Source organism: Equus przewalskii, chromosome 8 (genome assembly GCF_037783145.1).
Source record: "Equus przewalskii isolate Varuska chromosome 8, EquPr2, whole genome shotgun sequence".
In the NCBI taxonomy this organism is placed as follows: domain Eukaryota; kingdom Metazoa; phylum Chordata; class Mammalia; order Perissodactyla; family Equidae; genus Equus; species Equus przewalskii.
Genome location: NC_091838.1, coordinates 65146869 through 65167767, shown reverse-complemented (window position 1 = coordinate 65167767; position 20899 = coordinate 65146869). Strand labels below are relative to the sequence as shown.

Here is a 20899-nt window from a genome sequence, read left to right as displayed (position 1 = left end):
CGGTCTGGATTCCAGGTTGCTCTGGGTGGAGGGTTGCTGAAGTGGTTTTTCTGCCTCCATTTCTGGGAGTTTTTCTGGAGTGGTGTGGAAACAACTCGGCATTTATAAACAGTTTCCCTTGCGTGTGCGGCATCTTAAAGACTTCTCTCTTGGGATCTGATGTCCACAATCCCCTAATTATTGAATGTGAATAGCATAGGTAGCATCATTTTGTACGTTTTTGTGGTTCTTTGGTGTTACATGGGGGAGAAAGAGAGTAGGGAAGTTGGGGATAATGCGTTCTCCTTTCCACCACAGCTGTATTTCTCACTTGATATCTGCCTCCCTGCCCCTTAGCTGGCTTTGTACATATCTCTGTCAGCACTGATATTGTGTAATTATTTCGTCTATCTACTCAGCTTCCCCTCAACTGTAGACTGAGTCGTCCCGGGTCTTTTATTTAGTTATGGGTCGTCTCCCTTGAGCTTAGATGCTCAGTGACAAGCATGCTGAGTGAGTGAGTAAATGACCCCATAGCCATTGAAACAGAATGTTTCAACTGAGACCTTGTAAACTGGTGGATGGTTTAAATCCTAAATTAAGGGCTCAAGTCCATTTCCTGCTCACCAGTTGTGGTGCTGGCCTGTGAAACTGAGAAAATTCAAAGTTGGGAAACCAACTTTGTTGTGGGTGACAGCTGATGCAACTCTCTGGTACGTGATGGCCCACCTCCTGGCCTAGAATACAGAGAATTTCCCTCCCCCTTATTTGTCTAGAGGATTTGTGATGTCTTCATATTTAATTGCTATCCTGGATCCAGAAAGTGGAAAGTTGTTTGCTTTGGCTTATGATTAACATAAGTAAACAGAAAAAAGTTTTCTTGATTCGAGTGTGTGTTGGATTGTGTGACAAGGGGCAGGTGGGATCTGGAGCAAGTAGAGTTTGGACTATAAACTGCTGGGCAGCTGCTCAGTTTCAATATTTACTGTAAAATATCGGGGGGACAAAAGGCAGGTCATTTTTATTTCAGGCACTGCCCTGCATTATGCTCTTTTTTTCCTGTTCTTCCCCTTGGTTTCAATTTAATGAATAATGACTTAGCAAAGAAGTAAAAAATATCTCTCACCCAAAAAAGAGGAAGAAAAGATGACTCTCTGCAGTTGAAAAGAAACTTAAACAAAGAAAAAAAAAATCAAGCAGTTATGTGGCTTTATTGACGCCGCAACTGAAAAGCGAGTTTTGTAAAAACCTCTCATAGGACAGTCTTACAACACGTTGTCATGTGCTGCAGGTAGGACATCTGGGAAAGACCTGTGGGCCTCCTGGATATGAACCATCGGGCCTTATCTTATCCCCAACCTGAGTTGTCAGAAATCCGCTGCTACTACGAGAAGCAAGTACCGGAAGCACCCAGCAGTGTCTCATATTCTGAGGTGAAGTGTTGGTCCTAAACGTGGCGGGAGTAATCATATACCATCCAGTCAAATATCGCACATTGTCTCTTTTGTAGCTTGGCCTAGTGCATGGATTCCCAGCTGAAAGGACTTGTCAGAACCACCCAAAGGGCTTTTTAAAATCACATACCCACTTGCCCATATTCTGAAATGCAGTCTTGATTCCAGAATTTCTACATAGGACAGGCTTTGCAGACGTAATTTAGCTGGACCAGAGGGCTCAGGGAGATTTTTTTTTTTTTAAAGATTGGCACCTGAGCTAACAACTGTTGCCAATCTTTTATTTGTTTTCTGCTTTGTGTCCCCAAACTCCCCCCCCCCCATAGTTGTATATCTTAGTTGTGGGTCCTTCTAGTTGTGGCATGTGGGACGCTGCCTCAACGTGACCTGACTAGCAGTGCCATGTCCACGCCCAGGACCTGAACCCTGGGCCGCTGCAGTGGAGCGCGCGAACTTGCCCACTCGGCCACGTGGCCGGCCCCAAAGGGAGATATTTTAAAAATAAATTTATGCGGAAAATGCACTGTTTCTTACTTAGATTGCTTTTTTTTTGGTTGGTTTGTCTTTTGAGGGAGCCAGATGGTGGTTAGTTTAGTCCTCAACCGCGGCCAATACGCACCCAGTTACGTGACAAGCGCCCCCTAGTGGAGAGTCACCACCTCTCCTGGTGGAACGTCCTGTGAAATGAAACCTTGAGGAGCAAGTTTCTGCCTGCATTCTAGGCATGGATTCTGCCATAGATTCTGTCACAGAACGATCTTAACCTCCCAGCCTCAATGTCTTCTTCTGAAAATTGCGAATAAAGAAACTGGCTTGGGGCTGGCCCGTTGGCGCAGCGGTTAAGTGCGCACCTTCCGCTTTGGCAGCCCGGGGTTCAGCGGTTCGGATCCCGGGTGCGGACACGGCACCGCTTGGCAAAGCCATGCTGTGGTAGGCGTCCCACATATAAAAGTAGAGGAAGATGGGCACGGGATGTTAGCTCAGGGCCAGTCTTCCTCAGCCAAAAGAGGAGGATTGGCAGCAGTTAGCTCAGGGCTCATCTTCCTCAGGAAAAAAAAAAGTAAAAACAAAAAGAAAGAAACTGGCTGGACATACTTACTCACAGGGCTGCTGTCTGGAAGAGCACTCTGAGAATAATAATAATTCATCAGTTACTGGACTCAAGATGTTCTTCCCCACTCCTCACCTGAGCAAGAAACAGCAATTGTGTGGGCTACTCAAAAGGAGGTCCAGGAAAGAGGACAGAGGCTTAAAACCTTAATGCACCCAGGGTCTGGCTATCACGAGGGGGCTGCTGCGATATGGCCCAAGTTTGCAATGTAACAGGGCCTCCATGGTTGAACACATGGCCAGCAAGGAACCTAAATTGCAATTCAAACCTAAAATAAATGTGTATAAACTATGCCGGTTAAGTCAGTGTTTAACCAAATATACTTCAAGGTTAAGATCAGAGATCTTCACACTATGAACCCATTTCCCATTACAGCAAGTGGGAGTAGGGACCCTGCATTCAGCCATGCAGATATTGAACCCGTAACTCCAGGAGGCACCATTCACACAGACTACAATGTGAAGGGCACCCTCTGGAGTTGGGCAGGACACACCTACATAGACATCCCTGGCAGCTCGGGGTGGGGGGAGGGATGAGATTTTTGCTCTCCTATTAATAGTAAAATAGTAATTTGAAATATATCAACCTTTTTGTGACTCAAACTACAATAAAATTAGTTTCTCCATGACTTCGTCGAGATCAAGGAGTGCAGAATGTTCTGGAAGACTCACACTGGGGCAGGGAGGTGGGGTGTGGACAGAATCATCTTTGAATCCAAAAGGTCCCCTATAGAACTAGACCAGGAAAGGTGGAAACTTGAAGGAGAAAATCAGAGACTGTTGTTGAAATAGCCTTGTCTATCAAAGCTTTCCCCCCAGTACTGCTCCCGGAAATGCACGGCTGTTGAGATCATCAAAAATGTCACTTTCACAATCAATTTCTCCAGTGGTGGCAGTGAAGATGGGGGCAGGGCGATGGGATGCCCAGGGAGGGGCAGTGATTTTGCTGGCGTAAAATCTCAGGATTGGAGGAGAATTTGAACTTTAAGGAATCTTACTTTGTTTAGGCTGTACAGATTCTTAAAGAATACCCAAGAACCCTGGAATGAGGGTCTTAAAACTTGAGTTCTTACCATTTAACTAATCGTTACACTTTTTACAAGATACTTTATTTCTTTTGGCCTTGGTTTTCTTCATTGGAAAGCTAGGGAGCTGGATTAAGCCATCTCTAAACCTTATTTCACCTTAAATCCTATAAATTCAGACCCGGAATATTTTGAATAGCAAATTTTCCTGACACTCCTTTTGTTTTTATGAAATGAATTTCGTAGATAATATAACCTAACTGTAATTTAAACTTAAAAATCAATATAATGCCCTATTATTATTATATTATTAACATTAATAAAATGGAGACATGATGTAAATTAGAAAAAATGTTCAATAGATAAATGCCTGGTATAGCTACACCAGAGGTCATAATGAAGGAGGTAGATGCTAGTATCTGTATGTAAACTTAACATCAATGCATAGCTACAGATAAAGATGGGTAGGGGGGTGCCATGTCATTTGGGATCTAGAAGAGTCTTGCACGGTGAAGGACTCCCTCAAATCTTGCAAGATGTCTCGGATCCCTGGCTCCTATCACTAAATGCTGGTAGTATGCTACCAGGACCCTCCCTTGACCTCTAAAATGCCTCCATAAATTTATGAACTGCTATTGGAGAGGGGCGTATTGACCGTCCACCTTTTCAAGAACCAATGTTCTATAAGAATGCTGATTCTACTTACTACCCTACCATGCCTAACCTTTTGCAAACTCATTTTACATATGTAATAATAGCTAATACTTACGTGGTACCTAAATTGTGCCGGATGCTGTTCTAAGCACTTTACATAGACTACATCATTGGATTTTTCTTAATAACCCCATGCTATTAGTATGTCTGTTTTACCGATGAGAAAACTGAGACACAGAGCATTTAAGTCGGTTGCCAGAGAAACACAGTGAATAAATGCTGAGGCTGACATTCAAGCACAGGCCTTATGGCTTTTGATCCTCATAAACAGCCTCATGAGATAAGCAGGGTAGGGATGCTCAGCCTCAGTTTGTTGATTAGGCAAGTGAGGCTCCAAAGGTGGAAAGATTTGTCCTAGTTAGGTCTTCTGCTTTCTTGTCCAGTATATTAGTTTCTACTGCTACTGTAACAGATTACCAGAAACCTTAGTAAATTGGAACACACATTTACTATCTTATAGTTTTTTAAATTCAGAAGTGTGATGCAGATATCACTGAGCTAAAATTAAAGTGTCTGCAGAGCTGCTTTCCTTTCTGGAGGCTGTAAGAGAGCCTTTTCCAGAAGCTTCTAGAGGCTGCTCGTATGCCTTTCCTCATGGCTCCTTTCGATTTTTCAGCCTGCGATGGTAGCTTGAATCATTTTCACGTTGAATCACTCAACCTCTATTCTGCCTCCCTCTTGCATTTTTAAGGACCCTTGGGATTACATTGGTCGCACCCAGATAATCCCGAATAATCTCCCTATTTTAAACTGATTAGCAACCTTAATTCACTTTGCAACCACAGTCCCTCTTTGCCGTGTCAGGTAACCTAATCACAGGATCTGGAGACTAGGATGTGGGAATCTTTGGGGGCCCATTATTCTGCCTAGCACATCTGGTTTGCTGAAGTTGTAATGGTACAGAGTTCCCAGGTAGCACTTCAAGGATACACTGAACCTCAGTAAATAATCACTTCCTGTCTCATTGCAAAGGAGTTCCTCATTCATTCATTTACCTATCTAATAAATTATTTATTTGGTATCTTACGTGTGCCACACACCACGAGGGCATTGCCCTCAGGAAGGAACATTCTAGTGACAGACACAGATAAGCACTGTGCAGCAAATACAGGACAGAGTAAAAAGTGCTACCTCAAGGGCAATATGTCATGTTGGGGGTAGCCCATGGGAAGGACTTCTGGTCCATTCTTGGACAGGGCTATGGAAGGCAAGTGCCTCAAGGCAGCCCAAAAAAGAGCTTGGGCATCAGTTGTGGCTTTGTGTGGCTAAGAGGGCAGAATGTGACCTTCAGACCTGGCTGAGGGAGGAGAGTGAAAAAAGACCAGAGAACTGAGCAGGGACCAAGGCTTGCAGACCTTGTTACAGAGTTGAATTTCATTCTCAGGGTGAGGTGTTTGAAGCAGGGAAATGTCATGCTCAGTTTCACATTTCAAAAAGATAACTGTCTAGGGCTGTGCTCCCATCATGAGGTTGGCAAGGTTCTAGTGAAATGATCCGGCTCCCTGTGCCCACCCGGCAGCGCTGGTATTCAGCCGCTTGACCCTGAATTATACTTAGGAGCACCTTCCCGAGCAAGCCTTAGGTTTGTGAAGTGGCTTCACTCACACTGTGATTTTGTCACCAGGTCAACCTTCCGTGGATGGTTGGACTGGTGCAATGATCCCCCTTTTGTGCAGGAGGAAGCAGAAGTACCAGAGATCAGGTGACTGGTCTGAGGTTACCTTGTAAATGAGGGAGCTGACTTCAGATTATCTAACACCCCATTGAGGGCTTCCTGCTGCATACCACACTAACTCGAGACGTGGTGCAGTGGACAAAGAGTCTGAGAGGAATCAGGCGTGGCCTCCGATTTCAGGGAGTTTACGGTAATTAAAGAGGTGGGGCATTTGAGGCTGATTGTGAAGTACTTGAGATGAGTAATAGAAATTAGTGTGATTTTGACCCCAGGATATGTAGCATAGTACCTGGCACACGTTAGGCTGTTAAAATGTGTTAGAAACGGGAAAAAATGGAAGGACAGAGGGAAGGAAGGAAGAAGGTAAGAAGGAAAAGAAGGAAAGAAGGAAGGAAGGAAAGCAGGAAGGAAGGAAGGAGGGAGGGAGGAAGGGAAAGAATTTGGGAATTTAGTGACTCCTTGTTTATGACTCCTGTCCGCCACCACCACTCATGCTGTTGCCCTGTGATGATAAACATTTGGCATCTGGTAATAAAAATTATGCCTTGCTCAGTAGAGAAGAGGAATAAAGACGTGACTTTATAGATCTCGGAAGCACGCACTTACCATAGACTCATCTTGAAAGACAGTTAACCGAAGAGGGGCCAGACATGATTTTAAAAATTATCGAAAAATGTAATTATCCTTTTAATGTTATATTTATAACCACCTTTCCTTTGCCCCCTCGTGACTCAGGGACCTACAAGTCTGAATACGTAAGAACGCTTTCTACCTAAGGAAATGAAAACTGTCTGCTTAGATATTTTAATTGTTTCTTTTTTAAGCCTATGTTTCAGCCTGAGAATCCGGACCATACTTCCTTCAGTGAAGCTGACCGGACCGGTCCTTCACTTGCTTATTTCTGCTGTGGTGGGGAATGCTCTTCGTGTTCAGCGGTGCGTTTTAGCAGTCACCCCACGGAGGATGTAATAAAAATAACTCATTGCACCCGGCTCCACATTTGTGAGAGGCATCTAGCCGAAGCTACCAGTGGTCTGTTTGGTGAAGGGAAATTATTCTCTGGCAGCTAGTGGCCTACTAAGAATTCTATTTCAGATGATGCATTTCAAAGCAGTTAATGTTAAAGAAAAGCCAGAATTTCCCCTGCATTTATACCAAGTGTTTTATATACCCAACCTCATTACCCACTTCACTGGCTTTGATCTATAATAAGCCTTGCCTTCAGCTCTGGCCTGCAGAGTGAGACTTAAGAGAAAATATGTAATACACACCACGAAGCAAATGTCCTAACGGACACATGCAAATGAGTCCCCCTCCTGAAGTGGTTTAGACAAGATGGAAAAGTTCATGATTAATGGTGATTATAATGGAAATTAACTTGATGACCTGTACTTTAGTTAGTACTTTTTAAAACTACTTCTCCTCCCTGTGGTTTGAAGCATCATACTTAGCATGTTGATAAATGTGGGAAGCTCTATCTAAAAGTTGGCTGGTTGCTGAGTATTGCGGCAATTGGCATATCCAATTTATTTGCATTGCTGTGAAAACCCCCATTGTTTCTTCCCATGGCAATTTTTTTTCTCAAAGCACTGTAGTGCAGTAGTTTAGAGGGTGGGCCTTGGGTTTACTCTGGGCTTAAGTTCTTATTCTACCGCTTTCTAGCTGTGTGATCTTGTGCAAGTTACTTAACTACAAGCCTCAATTTCTTAATCAGTAGGTTCATTGTGAGGAGTAAAGGTGATTATGTATGTAAAGTGGTTAGCTCATGGCCTGGAACCTAGGAGGCACTAAATAATTACTAACTATATAATATGTCATATCTCAAGCTTGGCTAAGCGTTATTTTCAGATAGAAGGTTCAATCATATATGTGAAATGAAAGGTTCAGTCATATATAAAATCATTTAGGGGCAAAGGGACAGTGTGGGATTTGCCATGTTAGGGAACCAAACAATGTAACCGATGGTCTAGGAAAGTTCATTTGCCTTGTAGGGGTGAATTACGATCCTACGAGGGTGTATTTCATTGATGATTTTTAGTAGCATCAGATATTTTCCATCAACCGAACCGCAGTGTAGGCTGCTGTGGTTTTGGGTGGGCAAATGTGAACTGTTTTAAAATGCTGATTATGCAGGAACAAACAGAAAAGTGTTTTGTAAAGGGAAAGCAGGCAAGTAAGGATTTAACCTACACAGCAAAATTCAAAATTCTTTCAAAAATTTTCTAGTGTTTATAGGAATGTGGAGATCTTATTAGTCAAAAGAAGCCCAAATATTTCTTGTATTAAAAATGTAAAATATTTACATAACTATTACTAAACTGACATTATACTTTAGTTTTTTATTCTATTGTTTAGTACTGTATTTCCTGGAATCTAAGAGGCCACGCAGTGGAAGATCTGTCTTGTTTATGTACCTTAAGAGAGAAAAACATGTCTAAGATGGGGAGGCGAATAGGATATCTGCTTCAAGTCGGGACACCAAAGGGCTCTCCCTTCCACGCAGGGATAAATGAGAAACCCATCACACAGCAAAGGACAGTAAAGGACTTCACACGTCTCAGATTTGTACCGGTAGAAGGAAGAAAAGATACATCCCCTGAAATTTTGAATTGCAAGTCGGTTCTAAAAACTATTCAGGTCTGAATTTACAATGTCAGTCTGAGTTTAAAAAAAAAGTTAGGCAGATAATTTAATGTAAAGTGTTCTCAGATTGGGAGGGCCCCCATGAATGACAGAAGCAGTTATAAATATTCTCTGCAAGACCTCAGCTTCCATTCAGGCCTCCAGCCCAAATCAGAGATGCTACAATATGAAAAAAATGGGCAGTTTGAATTGATAAGGTATGGTGTATAATAGTTATACAATTGGATATTAAAATAATTTTCTTTAATGCTTGTAAGGTGGGAACTTTCTGGTAGATTGAAGCAAAAAGCTATAGAAGAATGAGATGAAATTCCTGTTCTTCTAAAATAGAACAGTCCAGGGGCTGGCCCCATGGCCGAGTGGTTAAGTTCGCACGCTCCACTGCAGGCGGCCCAGTGTTTCGTTGGTTCGAATCCTGGGTGCGGACATGGCACTGCTCATCAGACCACGCTGAGGCAGCGTCCCACATGCCACAACTAGAAGGACCCACAACGAAGAATATGCAACTATGTACCGGGGGGCTTTGGGGAGAAAAAGGGAAAAAATAAAATCTTTAAAAAATAAATAAATAAATAAAATAGAACAGTCCAGAGGGGATACAGGTGTAAGTAATCAGTTGCACCTATAGAAATTACAAAGTCTGTAATAATAATAATAATAAATTTAAAGGAGTAAATGCTGTAACAGAACTTATGGACTGGCTGAGGGCACTAAGGATATCAGAAGTGGGAAGGAATGTTTCACAGACGAGATGACTTCTACAGTAGGGTTACATAAGCAAAGTGAAATTTAAAATATAGGTAATTACTTGACTATTTGGGGCCCTGCATATTTCAAATACTTTCATCTGAAGCGTCCTTTCATCTGCAAAGAAAATCAAGGTTAATGATTTTTCTTTTTTGTCCTCTGTTCTCTCCTTCATTCTTAGAATTTGTCTCAATCAAAATAATATATGCTTATAGCATTCCTGTGCCTACCCGTCCCCATGTCTTCTCTCCTGTTCCCCAGAATATTAGAATATGTATTTTATTATATTTAATATTTATTGATATTAATATAATATATTCATATTAAAATATCAATTCTCATAGAAGTGTAATATATATTTAGATATATATTTTCTATTTATTACATATTTAGATATACATTCTATAGGTATATCGAATATATATGTTCTAATGTTCTAAATCATATGCCTTTATTGCTGTTTCTTGATCTATCAGTTTTAGCCGTTATTGACTCAATCAGTCTGTGTTTATAAAATTATGGCCATGTCCAATGTTGTTCCACTTTCCAGCCAAGTCATATTCTATGATCAGGTTTCTTGCAGTTACTAACAGCTTCTCTTTTTTTTCTCATTTGCTTAGTTTTCTTATACCTGTCTCAATTTTTTTTCCAAATGCAGCTTTAGATTTATCAAATTTCTAGCAATAGTTTTTTTTCAAATGCTCATAGGTATCAGATAATCCACCCATTCTGTTTATTTTTCTCCTGGAGCCCTGCCACTCTGGACTGGTTCTGTCTTGGCCTGGTGCATGGCCATCTTCCTCAGGCTGTCCTTGGCTTTCTCCTGTTTCTGTTTTCCTAGATCTGGTGTCACCTTCACTTTTGGTTTACTCTCTCATTTTGCTGGAGCACGTTCTTCAGTAACTTCCTGAGAAAGAACATTTGAGAGGTAAATGTGTGAAAACGTCTTTAATCTATTCTCTTACTGGATTGATACTTTGAGTATGACAGTCTAAGTTAGCTGTCATTTTCCCTCAGCAGTTTTCAGAGGTGCTGGTGAGAAGTCTTATGCCATTCTCATTCTCTTTCTCTTCTGTGTGATTGTTTCCTCTTTCTGGAAACTTTTAATAACTTCTTTTTATCACAGATATTCTCAGTTGTATATAGTGATTGGCCTTGGTGTGGGGCTTTTGTTAGTTAATTTTCTAGGCACTTGCTGGGCACTAATAGGCTAAAGGCATAGTTCCCAAACTGTGTGCCAAGGTGCTCTAGAGTGCCCCAGTGAACTCACAAAGGGGCCGTGGAATATTTTAAAATTTCTCAGAAAACGTAGCAATATCTGTTGGACACCAGGGAAACCATTAACTTGAGTTTCAATATTAGATTGCTATGTTACTTCAATGATGTCAACATCTTTGCAAAGCTGGGTTTTCTGCAGTGGCTGTGGTTAAAAAAAAGGCACCACATGAAAAGTATCACGGAACAAGGAATGAAGGTGCAATATCCAATATGATTCCAAGGTTTGAGAAGTTGTATGGTGCCCAACAGGTGCTAAGTTTTTGGGACATAAAGATGTGCTACATTGTTTGGACTTCACTTAATAAACTGAATTGATAGGTATTTCTTTGGGCCTAAGAGTGTCGTAAAAAAAATAATTGAGACATTAATGGTGCCATTTACTGAATAGGTTGGGACCTGTGGTCGAAGACACTTACACTGCGGTTCTGGAATGTTTTCTTGTGTTATTTCTTTGACAATTCCTCTCCTCTGTTTCCTTTGCTCTCAGTGTATAGAAATCCTTTTAGTTGAATGTTGGAGTCTCTTTATTGACATGCTCATAAACTGATTTTTGTGGCTGCCTTGTTTTTTCTCCAATTGTCCTTCTCTTTTTAGTTTTGTTCTTTTTCCTAGAGAATTGCTAGATTTTTCTCTTCAACTCTTGTATTTGTTTTTATTCCACCTGTCATATCTTTAAGTTCCAAGAACATTTTCTTGTTCTCATTCTTCCTTTTTTTATAGCACCCTCTTGTTTTGTGGATGCAATGTCTTTGCTGATCTCTCCGAACTTATTAATAATAGTTTTTTGAAGATATTTTTTGCACCAGTATTGACTTTGATGTCTCCAAGTTCCTTTCTCTCTACTTCATTTTTCGGTGTATTATGCATATCTGATAGCTTATATATTTTGAGATTTGTTCCATTTTTGTGTTCCCACAGAGGCAAAACCTGAAAGGAGGATCTCAGTGTAAGAAGGTTATGGGGATGGAATCCCAGGAAACACTGGTAGTTGAGTGGGAATATGAGGTGGTGAAGGGAATGAACCCATACGGGCCCCACTATGAGCCACTCAGTCAACTCTGAAGTCCGGCATATCCCAGCTGAGGGGTGAGAAAGCAAGTGAACCTTATTCACCAGCTTTGCATCCATCTTTTCTTTAAAGGCTACTGCTAGGGCATTAATTCTCAGGTACTTCAGGCTGGCATCTCTGTGAGGGTCATGCGTACTCCTCTGCCGAAAAGATGCCCTTAGGTCGAGAACTGCAGGTGTTCACTGTAAGCAGCCTTCTGCGTGTAGAGTTGACTGCAGAGGAGACATAAGGCACTGACTTAGGCTTCATCAGAATCACATTTCTTAATTTAAAGTGTTTAGAAGAAATCACGTTGGAAAATATACTGTGCACGGGCCCAAACACGTTTCCATCCCAAATCTTTTGTAAAGGCTGGTTGAGACATGATCAAGTTGGGGTATATTATCCTCAGGAAGCCTTTCAAGGCAAGATTTTGGCCACCTATACCTGATTTTTAATTTTTTTGGATTTGTGCTTTGCAGAGAGCCTTGTAGATCCAGTTAGTTGATTGCACAGTTCCTGTGACTAGGTTATGCACAAGTTCGATTAATTGAACCGGAGGAGAGTATTGTGTTTCTCAACCTCAGTGCTATTGATATTGTGGACTAGATAATTCTTTGTTGGGGGAGGGGGAGCTGTCTTTTGTAATGTAGGATGTTTAGCAGCATCTCTGGTCTCTACCCACTAGATTCAAGCAGCATCCTCTCCCCCTAGTTATAATAACTAAAAATATCTCCAGGCATTGCCAAATGGTCCCTGGAGGGCAACATAGCCCCCAGTGGAGAGGCGCTCATGTACAGCCTGTAGCACTGGTTCTCAAAGTTGGCCATCCATTAGAGACTTCTGGGAAGCTTTAACCCTCCTCACTGGATCCCTCCCCAAGAGATCCTGATTTTAATTAGTCAGGGATTTGCTCTGCATGTTAGTCGGCTTACAAGCTCTGCAGGTGATTCCAATATGCAATGAGGGCTGAGAACCACTGGGCGAAAATATCTGGTCATTAACTGTAAAGGAGTGAAGCAGACAGGGTCTAAGACAATCAGGCGTGGTGGGGCCCATGGTGAACTGTAGTGATTAGATCTCATCTAAGGTGGGCAATGTAAGCTCCTGTTGCCTCGTAGAAGAGATCTCTTTTCTGTTTTGCCTCGAGTCTTTGGCTCTTGTAGATTGATTTCCCTTTATTTGCGCTTTGGAGCACACAAAAGACGTTAACAGCACACCTCTCTTTTGATAATTCTCTTCCTATTCTGGCAACAAAGAAACTACTGAGTCACAGAGTGACAGTCAAAAGCTTGGACTCGGCATGAGCAAAGTGGACAAACTAGCTTTGTGACCTTGGGCAATAGCCGTACCTGTCTAGAATCTGGGGATTACAATAGTTCTTTATAGGGCTGATGTGAGAATTAAAAAGTGTTAATATAGAACTTAGTACAGTATCCAGCACGAAGAGTTCAGAGTGCGTTGGTTATTATGATGATATGTCTGTCTTTCTCCATTAGACTGTATGATCCTAAGAGAAGGGGTCAGGTCTTATCTATCTTAAAAACTTCGCAGTTGTCTGTTGATCATTAGCCATGGCCCTAACACAGCAGGATTTGGGCAAAAGTAAGAAGCAAGCATCTTTGGTTGGTGAGATTTACTAACTATAAAATAAAGTACATGGCGTTGGGTCAATAACTACTCAAGAACATCTCCAGGCCCATAGGCCTTCATTATATCAATCTCTGGTTGAAAGAGGGCCTAAATTAACAAAGCCAGATGTGCTATCCCAATCCTTACTTCTAACACTTGGAAAATGGATTTGAAGTGGATTTACTGGTTTTCAAATATTTTAAACACTTTAAGATTTTTATGTGGGTGCATAAATTATAGCTCGTGTCCCAGAATCATTATTTCTCATTTTGCTGGAAAATGTACTCTCCACAAATTTACCTTTTGCTGCAATAATCTTGGAATGACAGGAGACCGTGTTCCCAGGATGATACATTCATCAATCTGTGTTTATCAGGGGAAAACGTGAACAAAGTTTATAAGTGTTCCAGGTACGGAATTAAGTTGTATATCCTTTGAAAATGCCCACAAGACCTGGAAGAATTCTCTGAAAGAAGAAACTTTTTAAAGAGTGAATCTCAGGCACTGATTTCTAAAATTCCATTCTCAGCTACTTACTTTTTTTAGATGTGTTCGTATTTATATATGTGTGTACAAAATATCCTTTGGGAAAATTGAAAGTTCCCCAGATATAGTTGTAGAGACAGATCACACGTAGAAAATGCACATAACACTATGTGACAGCTTTACTAAATGAGGGTTACAGATAGTAAATGCTACACATATAATTAAGGAGGAATCCTGAAAGTTGAGGACAGTAAGGAAAGCTTTTGCAGAGCTCGGGCCTGCACTAGACATGGCATAATTCATTCCTGTCTGCCGCTGCCTACTTCCACGCTGTGTAAAAACGGCATGCTTGAAATGCAGAGCAGCTTTAATTCAAGTCTGCTCGCCAGCCCTTTCCCACCAGGGTGGAATACTTAGACTACTGGGGGCAGGTCCCAGGCCCCGGGAAACTTCCACTTCACACGTTCCTCCTGTCAATTTTCATATCCAGATCTGTTTTATTGATTTTCGGCTCTCTTCTCTGGCCTTTCTAACACTTCTACAGATTTTGTCTCCTGTTACAGGTTGAATGTGTCGCCTCCAAATTCGTGTGTTGAAGTTCTAACCCCTGGTGTCTCAGAATGGGACGTTTGGAAATAGGGTCATTGCAAACGTAATTAGTTAAGATGAGGTCGTACTAGAGTGAGCTCCTAATCTGCTATGATTTATATCCTTATAAAAAGGGGAAATTTGGATGCAGACACACATACACACAGAATCCCAAGTGAACATGAAGGCAGAGACTGAGGTGATGCATCTATAATCCGAGAGACTCCAAAGATTACCAGAAAAGCATCAGATGTTGGAGAAGGCCTGGAGCTGGTTCTCCCCCAGAGCTCCCTCCCAGAAGGAGCCACCCTGCCGACATCTTGATTTCAGACTTCCGGCCTCCAGAACTGTGAGGGAGTAAGTTTCTGTGGTTTCAGCCACCCCGTGTGTGGTACTTCGTTCTGGCAGCCCTGGCAAAAAAAAATCACACCTCCTATGGGAGACTTTAGAATAAATTTCATAAAAATTTGGCAAGGAGTTTAAGGAGTCAGTGAATAGTAATTGAATTCAAGCATATTTTTTTCCTCTTTGTCAAATGTCTAATGGGGCCATCTGTCTTTACTAAGTTTTCAAATAAATTTCTCATCACCTGTAGGCATGTGAGTCAGCACCGAGAGGGGTGGGCAGTGGGGAAGCTTGTTACAGGTTGATCTGTGTTCGTAGACTGGGTGGGGACCACCTCTCTGTTATGGTGCACACAGCGCTGCTAAATTTTGCTCTCATGCATGTTACCCTTACCATGAATACTGTTACTTGGGAGAAATACTTCTGGATGAGTCAAAATCTGATCTCCATGCAGTTACAATCATTAATAGTGTTCCCAGAATCTTTCCATCTAGGGTTGCTAGATAGAATACAGTTACTTGACACAAATAATTTTTCTAAGTACTGTTACCCTCACATTGTAAAATACTTATGTCAAGTATAAGTATACTTTTCTAAGTATAGGTGTTTCTAGGTATAAGTATGCAAATATTGCATGGGGCATACTTATGTTAAAAAATGTTTGTTGTTTGTTTGAAAGTAAAATTTAACTGGGAATCACGTGTTTTGATTTACTAATGCTGACAACCCTATTTACATGGCTTTCAAAACTGCAGTCTTGCAGGCAGGCAATGACAAAACCATGAGTCACTGGAGATAGACTAATCAGAGGGTGGGTCATCCGAAAATGGTTTTGTAGAGAGAAGAGGAAACCCAGAAGCTGCTCAGAGGTGTGGCTTGTCAGGAGAAGACAAGAGGCACAGATGGAGGGTGGGATTCCTTCTCTGAAGTCTTTGCTCCTCATCCCAATTTTAGAGGGACCAGAATTGGGAGCAGCAGCTAAGAAATGGGGGAAAGGGGCCAGGAATAAGATGGCGGTAAATCTAGAATGAGCACTGAGTGAATTACTGGTGAAGACTGATGTTACTGACGTGACCTGAAGTAGTTATCATCTGAAAATTGAAGAATTAGCATCTTGATGATGTAGCTGCAAAACTAATTAACAAGATTGTTATTAATAACAGCCCGCCTTTGTATCTTTACCCTGCTTTCTTTCTAGCACGTCCCAGTACATATTTTTATATACTCTAGTGTGTGTGTATATATATATATATATATATATATATACACACATATATAGTCCATGTACTACATTTTGTTTATTGGTTTCTTGTCTGTCTCCTGCTGTTCACAGCTATATTCCCAATGCCTAGAGGGTTACCTGGAACTTAGTGGTCACTCGATAAATACTAGTTGAATGAATGAGTAAATGGATAGCTTTCTGTAAGTAACCTAAGGCTTTATAGACCACTGTCTAGTTAGTCATTTTGAAAGAAAGCTTTCCATATGAAAGTCTGAGAAATTTCTACCGTTGTGAATTAACTTGGGCTAGGACGGGCCGACAGTGGTGGTGGGAGGAGTTTAGAAAGGGAAAGATCCATTTTTCAAACATTTCTAGCATTCCGTTCTAAGTTATTGAGTGAGTCACGCTTTAGGACATTGTACAGTCTAAAGAACTTCTCAAAGTCTCTCCAGTTTCTTGTTAACTGGTAGTGAAGTTAACCTTCTTAATAGTGAATTCACCAGCTGTTTGCACGTTCCTCCAGTTTGATTGATGACGGGGAACAGAGACACATGGGAATTAAGCTTCATTTCCTGGATCTTACCCTATTATTTTCTTATCTAAACCAGTTGCAATTTTTTTTTTTCCTTTCCACGGCATAAAAAAAATTTATCACGCCTGACCTAAAATAAAAATAAGTTGAAGCACATATTTATCATTGAGAAAGACACTGTGAGCTAGTCACACATAAAAGGTCTTTCATGTGCTTCAAATAACAAATATATGAAGATAAACTCTAATAATTTTTTGTTCTTTGGCAGCAGCATTAAAATTCAGATTAAACCTCTGATTGTTAATGTGTTCTAGAATCTTGTAAATAGGATTTTTTTTAATCACCTTAGAAAAATCTGCATTTGAGTAGGTAAAACAATGTAGGTTTGGAAACTAAATAGGCTGATTTGCAGTTGCACAACTCCTTGGACCCTAACCACCCAAATCTTCATGATTCCAGTTCTTAGAAGCCCAGGACTCTGGGAGAAGAAAAAGTTTTTGAACAGGAGTTGGTCCTTTCAGTGGGACACTTGAGAGATTGTATGCTGACCGATTACATTTGGGAACAGCATTTCTTCATGGGCAGCCTGTGTCCCCTCTCTTCGATGTCCACTTGTCTTATCTTTTTAGCAGCATGATTAGAAGTGGTTGCTGCAATTCTGTGGAAAAATCCACCAGGAGGTTATCATATTTAATGTTTCCAGAAACTTCCTTTTGAAGGTGATAACAGTATTTCTTAATCACTGTGCCGCTGGGCAAGCACAGGTGTGTTGCATACCGTTAAATCACTCTATCCTTAGGACATAATGTTGTTCTTTGGAAGTATTTGGCTCTCCTCCCCCCTCCTTCCCCCCCCCCCCGTTTTTATGCCAAAGAAGGCATATTTCCCAACTTACTCTCCACACCCAGCCAAGTATTCTTTCAGAAATCCTGAGTGATTTTTTTTTTTTTTAACTCATTCCATCCCGGTTGCATCTCCAGACTCACAATGCGTGTTTCTTATTCTGTTCAGGTTGCGCGTATTGACTGAGAATCTCCTCTGTAGTGAGCATCATAGCAGGTTTCAGAGGTAGAAGCGTATTAACGAAGCAGCAGTCCTCAAGGTGTTTACAAGCCACTGGGGGAAAAGACCTATAGAGAGGCCACATTCTGCTCTTTCCTTCCGTTAGAGTTTGCCTTGCATCAAGTCAGAGAGAACCATGGTGTAACAGTTCAGTCCTAGCAATAAAAAGAGTGGGTTGGCATTGTATTTCAGTCAATTTTGGTTACATTCAAAGTATGAGCCTTGAGAGGCAAGCGATGGAGAAACGAAGGACTTCTTGATGGGAATCAGTTAAGAAACATTTCATAGTAGCAGCTTCCTTTTTATTTTCTGCAGGATAAACCCCAAATCTTTGGTCTGCCATCAGAACCTGCTACAACTTTAGCCTCAACTCACTTTTCTAACTTCCCACGTGAGCGCTACACTTTAGCTAAATTATTCCACTTCTTATGTCCTGAAAACACTGTACAATGTAGGACCTGCCACAATACTTAGCTAGCAGCAGCAATTCGTAGATATTTTGAGAACGAATAATGAGTGAATGAATGAAGAATGAATGTATGTATTTCCTCTTCCATGTTATTTTTTAACACGATTTTTCACAGCATTCTGCACCAAGAATATTCCAATTGCAAGTTCCTGAGAGAGAGGGAATCTGATTGGTGTTACCTGAGTCAGCTGTCTCTCCTTTGTCTAGACATCTGTGTCCAAGAAATCAGGCCGTGTGGCCAGTTGCTCACTCAGCAGGGATTCTGAGCACACTCTCTGGGAAGTGTGTCATGAGTGTGACCTGCCACACCTCTGAATAGCCTAAGGAGCAGAGTTCATGAGATTGTCAAGGATCACGGATCTGGAAGGGGCAGGGGGGAACAAGGAGTTTGCTGATTTTTCTTTACCCTTAAAGTTGGACAGATGTTGAAAGAGTGGCTAGAATTAGAGAAGGTTACAAAGGAAGTGGTATTTTCAGGGGAAAGCCAGGTTTCCATTAGGGCAAGTAGGAGCAGTAGGGAGTGTTTGAGCAAGATTAAAGATAAGGAGAAAGAGGGGCCGGCCCTGTGGCCGAGTGGGTAAATTCCTGCGCTCTACTTTGGCGGCCCAGGGTTTCGCCTGTTCGGATCCTGGGCGCGGACAAGATGGCACTGCTCATCAAGCCACGCTGAGGCCATGTCCCACATGCCACAACTGAAAGGACCCATAACTAAAACATACAACTTTATACTGGGGGGATTTGAGGAGAAAAAGCAGGAAAATAAAAAAGATTGGCAGCAGTTGTTAGCTCAGGTGCCAATCTTTAAAAAAAAGATAAGGAGAAAGAATTTCTATTCATAAGAAAACATAATCATTTTATTTTATGCTTTAGTGACGAGTATTGATATCCTTAATTTTCTCGTTGTCTCATTATGATTAGATATGCATTTACTATTGAATACACATGACCAAGTCTACATGTGTAACACTGCTCTTATTTTAAACAATGCATCCAATTCCAAACAGTAATATTAAATGTAAGGAAAGCAACCCACTTTTAGGGTGGGATTTACCCATGATTGTTGAATGATTCAGTGAAAAGTGAGTGAGTGAATGACTGAGTTAGTGAAAACGGGTAAGTGGGAAGTCAGTGTATTGGCAAAACTGTCAGCTTTATATAATTTACTCCAGTGAGAAATATTTGCTACTCTCTATCAGTTTGCTACCAGAACTTGTTTTCAAAATTAACCCAGAATAGTTGTCCCAAGTTAGATCGAGACATTTGCAAAAGCTTTTTAGGCTAATGTATGATTGTGTATTATAGGAGAACCATTGATTAGCCAGACCTAATAAGAATGTGGAAACTTCTCCCCTTTTAAACTTCCTGTGACGTACCCTTGCTGTCAAGACCTGTATAAGGGGATTTGATTAGAAATCAAAGGGAAACCTGTTATCCTTGTTTTTCTTTCTGAATGAAAAGCAAAAGGTAAATATCACGGTTGAATGGAAAAGTAAATTGGATTTTAAATTTTTGTGTGTGTTTTCCCAGTTTGAGGTGGTCAGACTTCATTCAGCTGTACAGCTGTAATTGACAAGACCCCTGAAAATGTGGCATATCCACTTGAGAATTGACCCTTTTAATGTAGCTCTTAGCTGAATGCTTTTTACATTATTGGGTGATGACTTTGTTGTATAACATTCAGTCTCTTTATAACCTAACATTATATATATATGTATATAAATGTATTCGTATTTATTTATAATTTAAATGATTACTTTCTTTGGTCCTAAAGCATCCTAGAGTGTATATTCATTTAGAAGACATAATGTTATGGTTAACATTTTATTTAGTAGAGGATTTTAAAATAGGTAAATGTGAAGTGAATTTCTAACCAACCAATCTTGTTTTCCAATTGACTTGAACTTTTAGTGGGATGTATTCCCAGAAAAAGAAAATCTCCGGTAAACTCGGTACCTGGGAGAAGTCTTCAAGGATTTGGTTATCTCCTCATGTTATGGGTCAGATTGCTCCCTGCCCCCAAATTCGTATGTTGAAGTCCTAACTCTCAGGACCTCAAAGGTGACCTCATTTGGAAACTAGAGTTGTTACAGATGTAATTAGTTAAGATGAGATCATACTGGAGTAGGGTGAGCCTGTAACCCAGTATGACTGGTATCCTTACAGAAAGGGGAAATCTGGGGAAACAGCCATGCATAGAAGGAAGACCATGAAAGAGACACAAGGAGAAGACGGCTTTCTACATGTCAGACAGACAGGCCCAGAACAGACCCTTCCCTCATAGCCCTCAAAGGGCACCAACCCTGCCGACATCTTGACTTTGGACTTCTGGTCTCCAGAACTGGGAGACAATAAATTTCTGTTGCTTAAGCCACCAGTTTCTGATACTTTGTTGTGGCCGCCCTAGCAAACTAATACAGCTGGCTATGTAATCACACAGCAGTGGTGGCCATACAGGGTGCCATGCTTTCGCCATCCCTAGAAGCTGACTTTCATTTTGGGAATTCCAATTCCATACCTCAGTTCCTGGTACTTTCCTTCTTCTCTTGAACATCAGACATTCCTAACGTCTAATGCGACTGAGCTGTGATGTAATAATTTTACAGGAGGCCTAGAGTATAGTCTGAAAATTCCTGCATAGAAATGAATCCATTCTCTGTTTCGTGAAATTCCTAAAAAAGACACAGCTTGGGAGTACGTGGATGAAGTACGTGGATCCAGCCCGTAGAGAGGCTGGATTCTTGCTTGGGCTGTTTGCTCACTTAACTTATCTGGGTCTCAGTCTTGTTATTTAAAAAACAGAGGATCATCTCTATCTTTTTGTGCTTTTTGTGAATGTAAATCCAAAAATCTGTATTACATGAGACAAGTAAGTGTACATGAAGTAATAACA

At 41.1% G+C, this 20899-nt stretch overlaps 1 protein-coding gene across 3 annotated transcripts in view; it reads left to right on the top strand.

Moving 5' to 3' along the window:
• Nucleotides 1–20899, top strand: part of SNTB1 (syntrophin beta 1) — a 228187-nt gene that overhangs the window by 2668 nt on the left and 204620 nt on the right. The window lies entirely within an intron of this gene.